The sequence below is a fragment of the Chelmon rostratus genome, chromosome 10, assembly GCF_017976325.1.
Source record: "Chelmon rostratus isolate fCheRos1 chromosome 10, fCheRos1.pri, whole genome shotgun sequence".
Classification (NCBI taxonomy): Eukaryota; Metazoa; Chordata; class Actinopteri; order Chaetodontiformes; family Chaetodontidae; genus Chelmon; species Chelmon rostratus.
The window spans coordinates 21,610,782-21,624,862 of record NC_055667.1 but is presented as its reverse complement, the minus strand read 5'-3'; positions in this window follow the sequence as shown (position 1 = coordinate 21,624,862).

The window sequence follows — 14,081 nt, the reverse complement described above, 5'->3', positions numbered from 1 at the left end:
CCAATGTGCATTTAATAAGACTGTATTTGCATGTGTAGGTGAAGAGATGAAATGTATTTCTTAGCCTCACTGACATAAAAAGTATTGTGCATATAACACCGGCACATTTATCACGGCTTCAGGCCATGCCTCCAAACATTTCATTTGTAATTTTAATTGACACTCTCTTAGCTAATGCATATCTTTCTTATGTGTATTGTGAAAAACCTCATAACACAAGATCAAAGATCCTGACTCGTCTGCCACACCACAGAGAAAATTCGTGACATGAGATCAAATTTGTGAGCGTATGCCAGGTCACATCATCCCACCACAAGTCAAACTTTATATTCCAACACGTTGCGTGATTACAGCCCCTTAGTGCCAGGCCTTGAGCACCTGCAATACAAGATGCATGGTGGAGCCATTCAGGAAAAGAACAATGCCATTATTACAGATGTATGCTTAAATGATTCATTCTTATCATGTCCCTGCAAGGGGCATATTGACTTCCTTTTTCAGATGGAAGAAAATTGCTTAAGTGAGCGAATCAATAAGTTTATTTATATCCTTAGATAACATTATCTGAAAATCAGATAAACAGTGCAAGTCCATAGCAAATGGGTGGGTGGTCTTCTCTTTGGATCGTGGTTTGGCTCAATATAGCCCAAATAAAGTCCTGCTTTAATTTAACACAATGGGTTGTTTTCACCCAGTGTTACTGTTATTTTTATATGACTGTTGGCTTATTTACTGAAACTAGTAATTTTGACCCAACAAGCTCAAGTTTTTACTTTAGAACACTTAACACCATCACAAGTATAAGTGCATTAAAAATGTTACTTCAGTAAAAGTAATAAAATCCCAATTCTGAATAGAAAAGAAAAGTTGGGACGCTGTTTAAAACTGAAATAAAAACACAAACAAACTGTGTTTCCTGAATGCAATTTCACAAAGTGTTCCCGAGCCCATGTATTAACATCCTTTATACAGTCATGTGTTCACAAAGTGGTGAACCTCGCTCCATCCTCACTTGTGAACGACTGAGTCTTTCCAGGATGCTCCTTTCATACCCAATCATGATACTATCACCTGTTACCAATCTACCAGTTTACCTGTGGAATGATCCAAACAGGTGTTTTTGGAGCGTTCCACAACTTTCCTAGTCTTTTGTTGCTCCTGTCCCAACTTGTTTGAAACATGTTGCTGCATCAGATTCAGAAAAAGCAGATATTTACAAAAATCAATGAAGTTGATGAGCTAAAACATTAAATATATTGTGTTTGTGCTGTTTTCAGTTGAGTATTTGTCAAAAAGCAAGTTATCACAGTTTGTTTTTTTTATTGGTTGCACAGTGTCCCGACTTTTGGAATCAGGGTTGTAAGTGTAATCAGTGAAATATACATAAAGCATCAGAAGTGAAAGTATTCATTGCAGAGCATTTCAGAGAAATAGTCTCTGTAATGATGTTATACATAATATATATATACATTCATTAATGTGTAAATAGCATGTACTCTTGGCTGAGGGAGAGATAATTTTTGACTATTGTATATTGGGCTACTGATTACTTTCATTATAGCTCACGCTGATCAATCAATGTATTGTATGGTTTATAAAATGTAAGACAAAAGTGGCAAATGCCCATCAGAGTTACCCAGAGCTCAAAGGTACGTGTTTTGACTGTCCAAACCTCAAAATTATTCAACTTCAACAGTAATCTTATATAAGGAAAGGCTGCAAGTCATCATGTTTAAGATCTGCAAAGGATACACATAATACTGACAATCAGGAACAAATATTGAATGTAAGTAAGTGCAGTTTGCAATGAACCCATATTTCAGTGTTTACACATAAAGTGGCTCAATTTGATTGTTAATTTGTAGAGGGATGCGTATGCACATTATTTAAAGCTGCCTTTAAAATTGTTTAGTTATCAATATGATAAAATATGATATCATCATATTTTGCAATGGAAAAGATTGGGTTAATGAGTGAACATAAAGTGAGAGAGCGAACACCTCCAATTAGTGGCAGTTCCCATAAAGTCTGTATCATCTCCTCACTGAACAGCTTGAGCATAATCACTGTGATGAACTGTGACTGATGTCAGTAAATCTGATTTTAATTGGGACCAAGAAGATTGAATCCAGGCAGCTCTGAGTCCAATCCCTGTGACGACTGCTACCGTGCCGAGAGATGATGTTTTAACCATGCTGCCGGTTTGAGCAGCTGCACCCCAAGTTCTGTTTGAACCACACGGATGGGATGTCTGCAAAGAAGGGAGTGATACTGTCTATTTAATCCAACATGTTTGTTAATAATCTCTGCTAATCTCCTTTGCCCACAGCAGCAGAACTAATCTGTCTTCACAATGTTTACACTCGGAGGGAGGGCAACATCATGCGAATACCAGAGACTTAAGAGTTTATTCATCAGCCCTGTGGACGGAGCTATTAATGACGCATCGCTGGTCTGGAATAAACATCGATAGCCAGGGCAGCTAACATGGACACACGGGGCATCTTTACATGTTCTAGCAGAAGGAGGAGCAGTGTCAGTCTACCCAAGGAGCTCTCAAGGACTCAATCACACCTCCCAGAGACGAGAGACACCACGTCCTGCAGAGTGTCTTAACTGACTGTCGTCCCTGATGAAACACAAGATTTACTGAGATCATTTGGTGAAAACAAGGCACAGAGTGCCCTACTCTGGAAATCAATAATCTTTGCAAATAGCTACCTTAACGTCCATGAAGGTCACCTTGATATTTTTGTCTAGTAAAATCGTGTGTATTTCTCAGATACTTTTGAAAATCTGACGTTCTCTAGTTCTCTAATGTCTGACTGTGCAGAGGGAAGAACAGAGAGAGTCTTTATTTTGTATTACTGGCCCCAATCCCTGGAGGGCAGCCTGAACCAGACGAAAGATAACGGCTCTACAAAATGATAGCTGATAATTCTTGTTACTGTTCATCACGAGGGAACGTTTGTACACAGATAAATGTGCAGTAAGATTGTACTGTACTGCAGCGATGGAAAGTAACTAAGTACATTTACTCAGACACTGTACTCAGGTGCAGTTGTGAGGGACTTGCACATTACTTCAGGATTACAACTTGCTGCTAATTTACTCTTCTAGTCAACAGTCACAGGAAAAGTACTTTATACTTCCCTACATTTATCTAGCAGCCGCAGTTAGGAGCTACTTTGCAGGGTAGTATTTGACATGAAAAAATTATATGATAGGCTTGTACAGTACAATCCACGATTAAACATTAAACTAAGGCTGAGGCTAATGAATAAAATGAAAATGTATGAATATTTTTTCCTTTCACACAGTCCAACGTGCCACATTCAATCATTCTGGACTCATCATGTCTCGTCTTCTCTGGCCAGATAACAAAGCTATTCGATTATTGAAATGTTTTGGGACATTTTTCATGAAATTGCATTTTAATGAATTGGCTGATTAACCAACTAATAGCTTCAGCCCAAAATCAACCCAGCAGTATATTCAGCTATTATATCACACTTAGCTGCACCTCAAAGGGCAGTAACAATAATAATAATAACATTAATTTGATTATATAAATGGGCCATTCTGCATAAGTGCTTAAGCATAATAATGACTTTTAACAACGTTTTTGGTTTTTTTTACTTGCTTAAATGACTTTTTGGGGACAGTGGAAACAAGCTGCTTAGTGGACACTTATCATCATTTTTAAAGTTGAAAAGGCAAGCAGCCACCAGCAGATATACGGAACAATATTATCTTTTATTTGGAGTCGTGCTTGTGTCCACCCAGTTAATGTAAGTCCAGTATTCACTCTCTTAGCTCTGCTTTTGGTCTCTACCAACTCCTGAAGGAAACATCTGGCTGCTACTGAATGATCCACTGTGTTAACCAGCTAGTCACTAACCGTGTCTGTGTGCTGTTTGGTCGCTTGGCAGCTGGTGTACACTGGGTTTTTAGAGCTGTTTAAAACAGCTGCCTGCTGGAGCTGAAATCGATGTTAAGAGAGCGGTGAGAGTGAACCAGAACAGTAAACCTGCAGCCCAGACAGCTGAACAATGAGCTGGGACTCACCGTGCGGCCCCTGAAAGCCGAGGGGGCTGCAGAGACAGGTCATAATTCTCTGTAGGGTAGTCAGCGACTCCTTTCACGTTGTTAAGAGTGTTTTTACATTGACATTTGATCCATTGTTGTTATAGAATATTGATTATAGCATACCGAAACCATCTTTGAATGAATACCATACAAATACAATTTTTGTATGTTTATGTCTTTACCAGGCCGAGACAGTTTGGATGCTCGACCGGGCAAACTGTGCTTCCGCCGCCGCTGCTGCTGCTGGACATCGGGCTCCCTTATGGAATACAAATGGGACAAAGCCGGGCCCTCATGACAACGGCCATTTTTTGAACATAGACAAAAGAGGAACTTAAACCCCTAAACTACTCAATCATGACTAATGCTTGTAAAAGAAATTGAGTCGCAAAGCAAAAGGACTTAATGAGATTATGTTACCCATAATTAACAATCTGTGAAACACATTTCCCAAAACCGAGAACAGTACGTCTTTTTTGTCTGCCGCCGAGCATAAGAATGTGTGAATTATCGTTCAAACACACATTTACCCCACTTTTCAGAGTTGACAATGCAGAGCCCCTGACCAATATCCTTAATCTGCCACTCAAAATACATTTAGCCTTTGTGAGAACAAATGTGCGCGGCTGAAACGCTGGTTTGTGGAGACTCTCTGCTGCCTATTAGAACCATTGTTCCTCTTTATCTGGCAAACACAGACAGCCACTGAAGCTTGCATGTCTGGGGACGGTGGTGCTGTTGTGAGCATATTACGGGAAGAATACAAGGATTGTCCTGTGGATTATAATCTATCCTTTGAATACCACACTGAATTACACTGCTGTATGAACAATTTTGATTGAAGAGCTAAAGGACTGGATGACAAGAGCTACCCGCAAGCACTCTAGCATCTACACATTGTGCACACATGCAGTCTGATGCAATCTGTGGTGTGTGGATGATAAAAAGTAAGTAGGTTGTGTTATCAGTCAATCAGGGCGGCACACTCGAGTGACCAATTCGACCCGAGCGATAACATCGTAAGATTTCATTTAATTCCTCAGTTTGATTTGGAAAATTGCATTGAATCAAGGATAGTTCCCAATGCCCATCTGCAGACACCCGAGATAGGCATTCCAGCATCATGTCCTCGGGGATCGACACCCAGGCCTGGGCTGAGACTGAGAGCATGACAGACAGACTGGGCATGGAAAAGGGAGAGGAGCAGAAATAATTATAAGAGCAACTGAGGCGTATCAGCTTGTCCTTGCCTCTAAAATGAAAAGCAGGATGAAACATGATGGCACAAATCAACTGCAAGCCCATGTACAGTACCTGATTCACCCCTAACAGCTGTGTAATTACACATCAGGACCCTCGTAATACTGGGATATTGTTACCAAATTGTGTCATCTGCACATTTCTGGCCAGGACCCAGAATAATTAAGTGCATCATGGTGCCATTACCCTGAAAGAAAATTGTTTTGATTGAAGGGAGCAGCGATGACGGCAGCTCCGTGGGGGAATGTGGGGGGCATTAACGACAAACTTATTTTGATACCCAGAGCACACTGTGTTGTTTTATTGCGTCTTGTCGGTGCTGAAAAGGTTTTGTGTATGCTGGCCTTTGTACCGCCAACGAGAGCTACAGCGAATTGAATCAATGTCATCAGGGGTGCTTTGTGTTTCAAGGACAGTCTCTCCCAAGTCTCAGGCTGACATGACGAGGTTGTTGACTGTCACAGCTGCCTCACTAAGCCCACCAAAGGTGTGTGATTAAATTCCCATTCTTCTCCTAAGGAGAAGTGGAGCCATTTAGAAACCTATAAACCATATGGACAAGTCAATAAAATGTCTTTAAAATAAACCCTATTGGTTCTCTCAGAAGGAAATGACAATAGAAACTGGATGCCTTGGCCTGTAGCACACAATCTGTATGAATTCAATGTTTTCGATTTTTTATTTCACGCAGACGAGAAACCGTTTTAAAGAAGGTCTCAGCAGCAACAAGGGTGGAAAGAAAGTCATTCAAAACCTCATTTTCTGGTTTGTAGGCAAAGTATTCTGTAGTCATTTTGGAAAAATTACATCTAGCAGTTTTAAACCATTAAAATGAAACCGCTCTTACAGGAAAAAGATGATATCACATTACACAGTCGTGGTCGTGGTTATTATGACAGGAGCAAAGCTGGAAGTCAGGTGACAGGATTATAGTGGAGGTGGTGGTTTAACAAAATGCCACTTCCTGTTTTCCTTCCAAGGATGTTTTGCTGTGCTTTGGTTTGTTTATACAACTAACCTTCGTCCTCAAACCAGACACAGAGTCCACATCACTTCAAAAGTTGCACTATATTTTTGTTTCCCCTCTGAAAGTCCAGTCATTCCTGTTCCTGCCAGAAGACAAATCAATGTTCAACTTTAAAATGCATGCAAGTGCATGTGGTTGTCAAGTATTTGTTGGTGCTGCAATATGTGTGCAGGCTCCACTGAAGCTTAAAGTAAGAATTAAAAAATAATTTCCCGTATTTCATCCATGTACATTATCGGACGCAGATTTTCAGAGGTTTTCGGAGACGGCTGCAGCCACATTTATCTTTATAATGGAGAAGAGTTACAGCGAATGCAACGGGATGACAAACAACATAACTCACAAACTGACTCCTGCGCAGCCAATCAGCTTTAATGTATTGTAATGTATTCATAAGGTCGTCCAGTGGTGATGGATTGGCTGAACTTCAGAAAGTGGGAACCTAATAAACAAATTTGTTAAGTCTTTATCTTCCTTCGCTGTTGCCGCTCAGGATGCATCATCACACATGCGGCTTTGAATATGTCACTCAGACATATTTGTACACTCGAATCAAGAAGGTGTGTATGGCAGCCTGTGTAAAACCTACTGAAAGGCTGATTCTTACAACCTGCCTCAGCGTAAAGCCTGACTTTTTTTTTTTTTTTTTTTTTTTTTGGTAATATTCACAAAATTAAAAAACATGCTGAAAGTCTTAAAATTAAAAAAGAGTTTGCTTTCGCAGTCGAATTAAACCGCTTACATAAACAACCAAATAGGCAAAATATAAACACAAAAGACTGAAATTAACCTCATCATCATCGTGAAGGGCATGATTGCAGGCGCAGGCAGCATTACACAATACCGCGTTTCAAAAAGCAGCCCTCTCAGCTGTCTAAATAGGATGATTGCTGCTGGTCTGAAGGGTCCTTCAGTGAGAGGAGCTTTGGAGGAAAGAGACACAGAGGAAGAGGTAGCACATGTGGGCGGCGCCAAATAAAACAGCACTGATTAACTTGTTCTGCACTGCACAGTGATTCTGATGTGTGAGTGCGTGGCTGCACTTGAAGCGTATACATACTGTAAAGCCACAATTTGTGCACGCCCATATGTCGACATACGGCAGCTAGCAGCAGGAGAGTGAAAGGTGTCTGAGCCTGGATGCTCTTTTTTTTTTTCTCGCCTCCTCTTTGAGCAGCGGCAGCGTTCAGGTGAAGGACAGAATCAAAGGAGGGCATCCTTTGTTGCAGGAGGCTGATCCTTATTATCCTTTAACAACATGATGATCTAATTATCTCCCCATGTAGCTGCTGAGTATATAGCTAATAGCAACCATTTATCAGGGCTTATTAATTGAAGCAGACTCCCACAATTAATCAGTTGTTCTGGCTATTGTCATGTGAGTTTTACACAGGCCACTAAAGCAGCTTTTTTTTTTCCCTTCCAAAGCATTTGTAGCTGCATGACTGTCAGCGGTCATCAGATTAAAATATCTCATTTCTGTTTGTATGATTCAAAGAGGTGCTTTAATGAATAGAACTTTCTTTTTTTTCTCTTCTTTTCTGGACGTGTTCATCTGCATTATGGAAACGAAATGCAGCCACTCTTGTCCCCTGTGCCTGATCCAGAGCTTCTCGCTGTGGATTAGCATGCTCATTACAGCCCACGTCTATTCTGTCTAACCTGTGTAAACTGGTTCATGACACCGAGTTTAATTTGATAAGCCTTTTTTTTTTCTTTTCTCCAAATGACAATTCTGCAGGGGAGCGATGCTTTAAAGTGCGTATTAAACCTTTCTTCTGTTTGACATTTCCAGTCATGATGGCTTTGAAAATATTTTTATATTAAGACAAGTGGCAGTGTTTTCTTTAAGAGGGGTCAAACCTGTTGATATCGTTCTCGGCATTGTCATAACTTGTGTTTAAGAGGGGAAAGTCCTCATAAAATAATGGTGTAAAATACAGTAGAGAACAAAATAGAGACTCACTCTACACATCTACAGTATGGTGTATATGTTGTTTTTTGCTGCTGAGTTATGACAATAGCACACAATGGATGATAGGACCATAGACTTATCAATAATGCATAAGATAGTAAGAGGAATGACAGGCACTCTGCTGGTAGGTTCTCTCTGGAAGCAAGCCATAAATTTGCAGGGCAATAATAATGACTCTTCTCAGGGAAATAAAGGCCACCCTCTGCTCCCCATAGTCATAAACCTGACTCACTCTTCCATTGGTTCGAAGAAAAATGCTTCCTCTCTCACCACACAGGAGTCATACGCAGGAGGTACTTCAACCAGCCAACTTGATATGCAATCATCTCTCTTTACAGAGGAAAGAATACAATTTCAGTTTTTATATTAGCTATTTTCCTATTATGCCTGTGGAGGTGGGGAGAAATAGTGAGCACAGTAATGGTGAAATGAAATTCACTTGAACGGGTCGGGAAAATATTCAAAAAAAGATTTCCAGTAATTCTCACTTTGGCCACCTTCTAATCCTGTTGTGCAGCCTGCTGTGAAGACCTGCAGCATTTGATTTTACTATGTATGTTTTATTATTATTTCAAACTCCAGACCAGACCTCGGACACAGAGGACACAAGGCAGGATGTCCTTCTCGTCTTTAGCAAAGTCAAAGTTGGCCTGCGTGAGAAGATCAATACCTCTCTCATGTAACGCTGGAGCCACAAGATGACTGGCTTAGCTTAGCTTAGCATAAAGCTTTTCTTAGCATAAATGCTGGAAGCAGAGAGAAGCAGCTAACCTGATTATACTCTTATATGCTGCTTGTTAAATGTGTGCAAAAACTGAAGTTTAAAAAGGTTAAATTGTGGTTTCAGACAGACACAGGCTAGCTGTTTCCCCCTGTTTTCAGTCTTTGTGCTAAGCTAACCTAACCGGCTGCTGGCCATTGCTACATATTTATAGTTATTGTACAGGTATGTATCAATTTTCCGTAAATTCAAACTGTCCCTTTTACAGCATTGGACATTTGGCAGGACTCCTCCTGCGGTTAAGGCTGCACAGACTAGCCTACCACTTAGAAAGTGGAAGCTAGCAAGCTAGGCTAACTAGCTCGGCAACATTAGCCCCCACTCCCAGATGCTACTTTTTGCTTGTGTTATTTAAACATTTAGTTAGGGCCCGCACACACAGATAAGATTCACTGCTCCTGGACGGCAGTAATATAGGGGGCGCTGTTGCTGCAAAAAAGTGGGTTATATAAAACTCAAAAGTCTTCTTTGTGGTAGGCAAATTAAAATTCTGACCAAGTGCAAAACAAACACTGAGGGGGAATATGGATTTCTAAGCAAAAATTATTATTATTGTTATCAGTTTGATTTTTTTCTTTGATATTCTTGGGCAAGAAATAATTATACTATAATATATACTATATTATATATATTATATTATATTACCGCTCATACCCAAACTGAACCACCCAACCATCAGATAACAGGAACTGCATCATCACTTAAAGTTTTTTTTAGCTGACCTCTGCCAGCTAGGTTCCTCCAGCTGTTCAAGTCATATTCAGTCAGCAGTGGCCCAGAACAAATAGTCCGGGATGGAGAGTGCCACCGTGGGTCTCCATAATCAGCCCTAGCGAGCTGCCTTCAGAGTGCAAACAGCAGGTATCAAACCGTTTAGGGTCCATTTGTTGTGCTGAGTGCTTTCCACAAAAGGTTGCATGAGCCACTCTGACCTTGTCAGGGGGGTTAGACTGAGATTTCTGCTGAATCCCTTTAAGACTGCAAAGGGGACAGGCAGAGATTTGACATATCTCTCACCGATTTCTTCCTGAATTATGTTTTTTTTTTATGTTGCTGAAACAGCCATCTGATATCACAAAAGAAAAAAAGCACATAGCCATTTTCTATCCTTGCATGAACGTCAGTTTTTTAAAGGGTGAATTGTTCTGTATCAAACCGAGATTGTCGAAGATGTGTTAATACATTCCAGCAGCGGCTCGAGCATAAGCGCAGACACAGCTCCCGCGCTGGTCTGATCTTGTGTGTGCATCCCTGACGTACGACATATGGCGGCTACAGGAACATGACCAAATTATTATGTTCATGCCATTCAGGTGCTCGTGCAAACATCTGAAGGGCAAATGTGGTTACATCTCAGGAGATGAATGCAGGCATCAGGCGAGGACTGGCAAGTTCAATTACATGGATGACCACAATTTGGGGGTTGTCATGTGATGTGATGTGATGGAGCCTACATGACTTCAATGCACCATGTCAACCACGCGAGCTGAGGAGGACACATTAAAGGCATTGAAAATGATTGATTGTATGACTGCAGGGGGAAAAGTCTTCTCACAAGATTTCCCCCCCTTTTCAAAATCCCTCAAACACGATGTAATCTCCCTGTTTAACGTTTTCATATCTGAATCTGCGATCCTAAACGCAGCAAATGCAGGGAAGGTGCATCACATTTGGCACGCACTGTACATTTAATCTCAATTATTAACACAGCCCTGTGCGCTTAACCCAGGTAGCTGCTGATGGCTGATGACATTTTTAAAGACGGGAATAAAAGCCACCTATTGTACCGGCGTTTTTTCTCCACCTGGATGCCATGAGAGTGGGCAGGTTTTACAGTAGCAAATCTCAGGAGGCACAAAGGCAGTTACTGGAATGGAACGGTGAAGCCCAGCCAGAAGGCAACAGCATCTGCTCTCTCTGGAGACTGTCATCAGCAGTTTGGGCTAAAAGAATGGCTACTTATGTCGAAATGTCTCTGTGCCGGCTCTGTTTTTTTTTTTCTTGTTTTCCCTTACGCCTGACACTGCACTACCGCCATCCTCTTTGTTAATTTGAAAATATCGTAATGTGCATGCGGTGACATTTGACTTAATGGTGGGATCAAATAGTGTAGCTCTCAGTAAATGTCAGTCAGACTCAGGAAATAATGGAGGAAAAAGGCATCTCCAGCTTTTAATTATGAGCTTTTTTTTTTTTTTTAAATAAATAAATAAACAACGGAGTCACGTTTATAAAATTGCAGCTCTTTACTCTGATTTTCAGCGGTTTTCTCATATCACACCTCAGGCGTGGAAAGGTTTGTGTCTGGGAAGTTAATGAGTTGTTTCGCCTGAGAGAAATATGCCTCACTCTTATCCACAACAAAGATATAATGGAAAAGATTAATATCCTTAAAAGAATCTATTAAATGTTAAGATCAACTGATGTAAAAGGTGAGACACTCAATTTCCATTAAACATGAGGGGCTCAGCGAATTGAAAAACACACCACTCAAGACTTCAGTTATTCTAATAGCAGTTTGGGATGATTCTACCCACTAAGACATTAATACTCTACTGAATAAGATTCAAAGGCCAGATTCTCACACTGCCTTCTATAAAGATAATCTTATTTCTTACTTGGCTGAACTTGAGAGTTGGCTCATGCAGATAAAGCAGACACAGAGCGTTTCCCATTGACCTTTCCAGAAAGGAGCAGAGAATGCTTCAGAAAACAAAAACACTCAATGAAAATGCAAATGAATCACTTGAGAGGCATCCCTCACTGTTTCACTGTAAGCAACTTCGTGGCAGTGATTTATTGATCTCAGAGAAAGAATATTTCAGTTGTTAAAACCAACAGCAAGACATCGCTTCCTTCTTCCGCTGAACCCCTGAAACTTATTTTCGCACCACTCGTCCACAGACCCGCATCCAAACGGCACGTGTGAACGGAGGCTGCGTGTGAGGATTTTTATGAGATTATAGCAGAGTTGCCTGTAGAAATATATGACTTTTATCTACAAGAACGTCCCCCCTCCTCCTCCTTTATAGTTGAAAAGGCATTGCGTGGTGATGCATAACATGATCTACTGTATGACATGCTCTCTGTGTCTAATGGAAATCGGCCTCCTGGGAATGGTGTCATTGTAATCAACAGTAATATCATCTTAAAATGTCACATGGTTTTTTAGGGCAGCTAAACCTTTAGTGATCCCTGTTATGACAAGAGTAGGAACAGCTGAGGGGGAAGCTAAATAGAAAACTGCTCCATAGTTCTTCCTGAGACATCCCTGGCTCTCCCACCCCGAGCAAAACACAACGATTTATTGACATTTTTACTCTGCTTAGCCACCCTCGGCAGAAAGTAGCAACCAACACCTTATCTTGTGGGCATGCCATTTGGAAAGGAAATTTGACATGGAATCAGACAGGCGTTAAGAGTAGACCCATATTGCTGCCATTATTTGTAAAATACATGACTTTATGTTGTCTTTCTGCAGATGCAAGAAGAAGCACGATGCTTTGGACGTGTCCCTGAGAATCTCATCACTGTTTGTATGTAACATTCAGGCCAAAAGCCCGTGGGAGTTTATGGGCTGTCTGCTTCCTGGCCATATCTGCACCGACCATTTTAGATTTCGGAGACAACTCATGTGAACATTCTTACTAAAATCGTCCTCTTTTCAGGGTTGCTTTTCAGAGAGCAGCCGTCAGAACCTTTCAGGGAGGAGTCCATTGAATCAGCAGTGCATGAACCCTCTTCAGACAGAAACTGGTGGTCTGCAGGTCAGGAAAAAAAAATCTTTTTGATTGGTTTGTCGTACTGCAAAGATGATGGATATACATTCAGGGGCATTTGTGTTTTTTTTTTCTTTTAGAATTGAAATACTTGCACGACAAAGTTTGCATTTCATTGTCAGTGTAGTGGTTATAGGTCATTGAAACTTTCATGTGAACACATTTCCAGACTAAGTAAAAGGGTGTCAAGGGAAACCACACATGACCTTAATACAGTTGAGCACATTTTAGCGTTTGCAAGGGCAGACACAGTTTTACTTCTGCTGCTAGTGTAAAGAGCGGAAAACATTCATCTGCATAGAAATATTTCAGCTTCAACAAACATCAAACAAAACAAGCAAATGAAGAAGCAACTGGTAATAATGTACATGGGCATTTACCCATTGAAGTTAAAGGATGAGCCTGAAGATGTTCTATACTTGTCTTATTATCAACAAATTCTATGTAAAGACCAAAAGCTACAATGAATTGATCCTACTAACATGAATTGTTTGTAGCCAAAGCTTAATACACCTTATTCCTCTGTGTCACAGAGCTTGATATTTTTTCCAAAAACTACTAAAAACACATATATGAACCACACAGTTACAGTGAGTGCATCCATGTGTATGTGCAATGTAATTTATTTTGAGTCAGTCCCACATACACTGTCCTGCTGCTGTAAAAACTCACAAGAACACCAAATGTGTATTAATCCGCCATTGAAAATAGTCCCCAGTATATACACAATTTACTCCTGTCTGAGTAATTTTTGCTAAAAACTATAGTATGCAGTTGTTTCAGAGAACTACTAACGCTTCTTTAAAAATAAAAGTGTATATTTGTGAGCAGTTTTTAAAACATTTATGTCTTTAGTAAGAACTGATTGGCTTGGGGCTGAGTGTACTGGCAGTAATCAGAAGGCAGTGACAGGAAGAAGGAAGAAAAAAATTTTAACCTTCAAATACCAGGAAAATAAATTCAACTGTTTCAAGTTTGATGAAGATGGAAATAATCCTAAGAGATGTTCAGTAGGGGTGTGGCAGGTGCAGCATCCTCCCCCACCATCAACAGCTTCCCTTTACTGCACCAAACACTTTTTCAGTATAGAACTGGTGCTTAAATTTGACTGACTTTCATTTCTGTGTTTAACATTTATTAACAGCATAAACAATACAGTAAAAAATATCA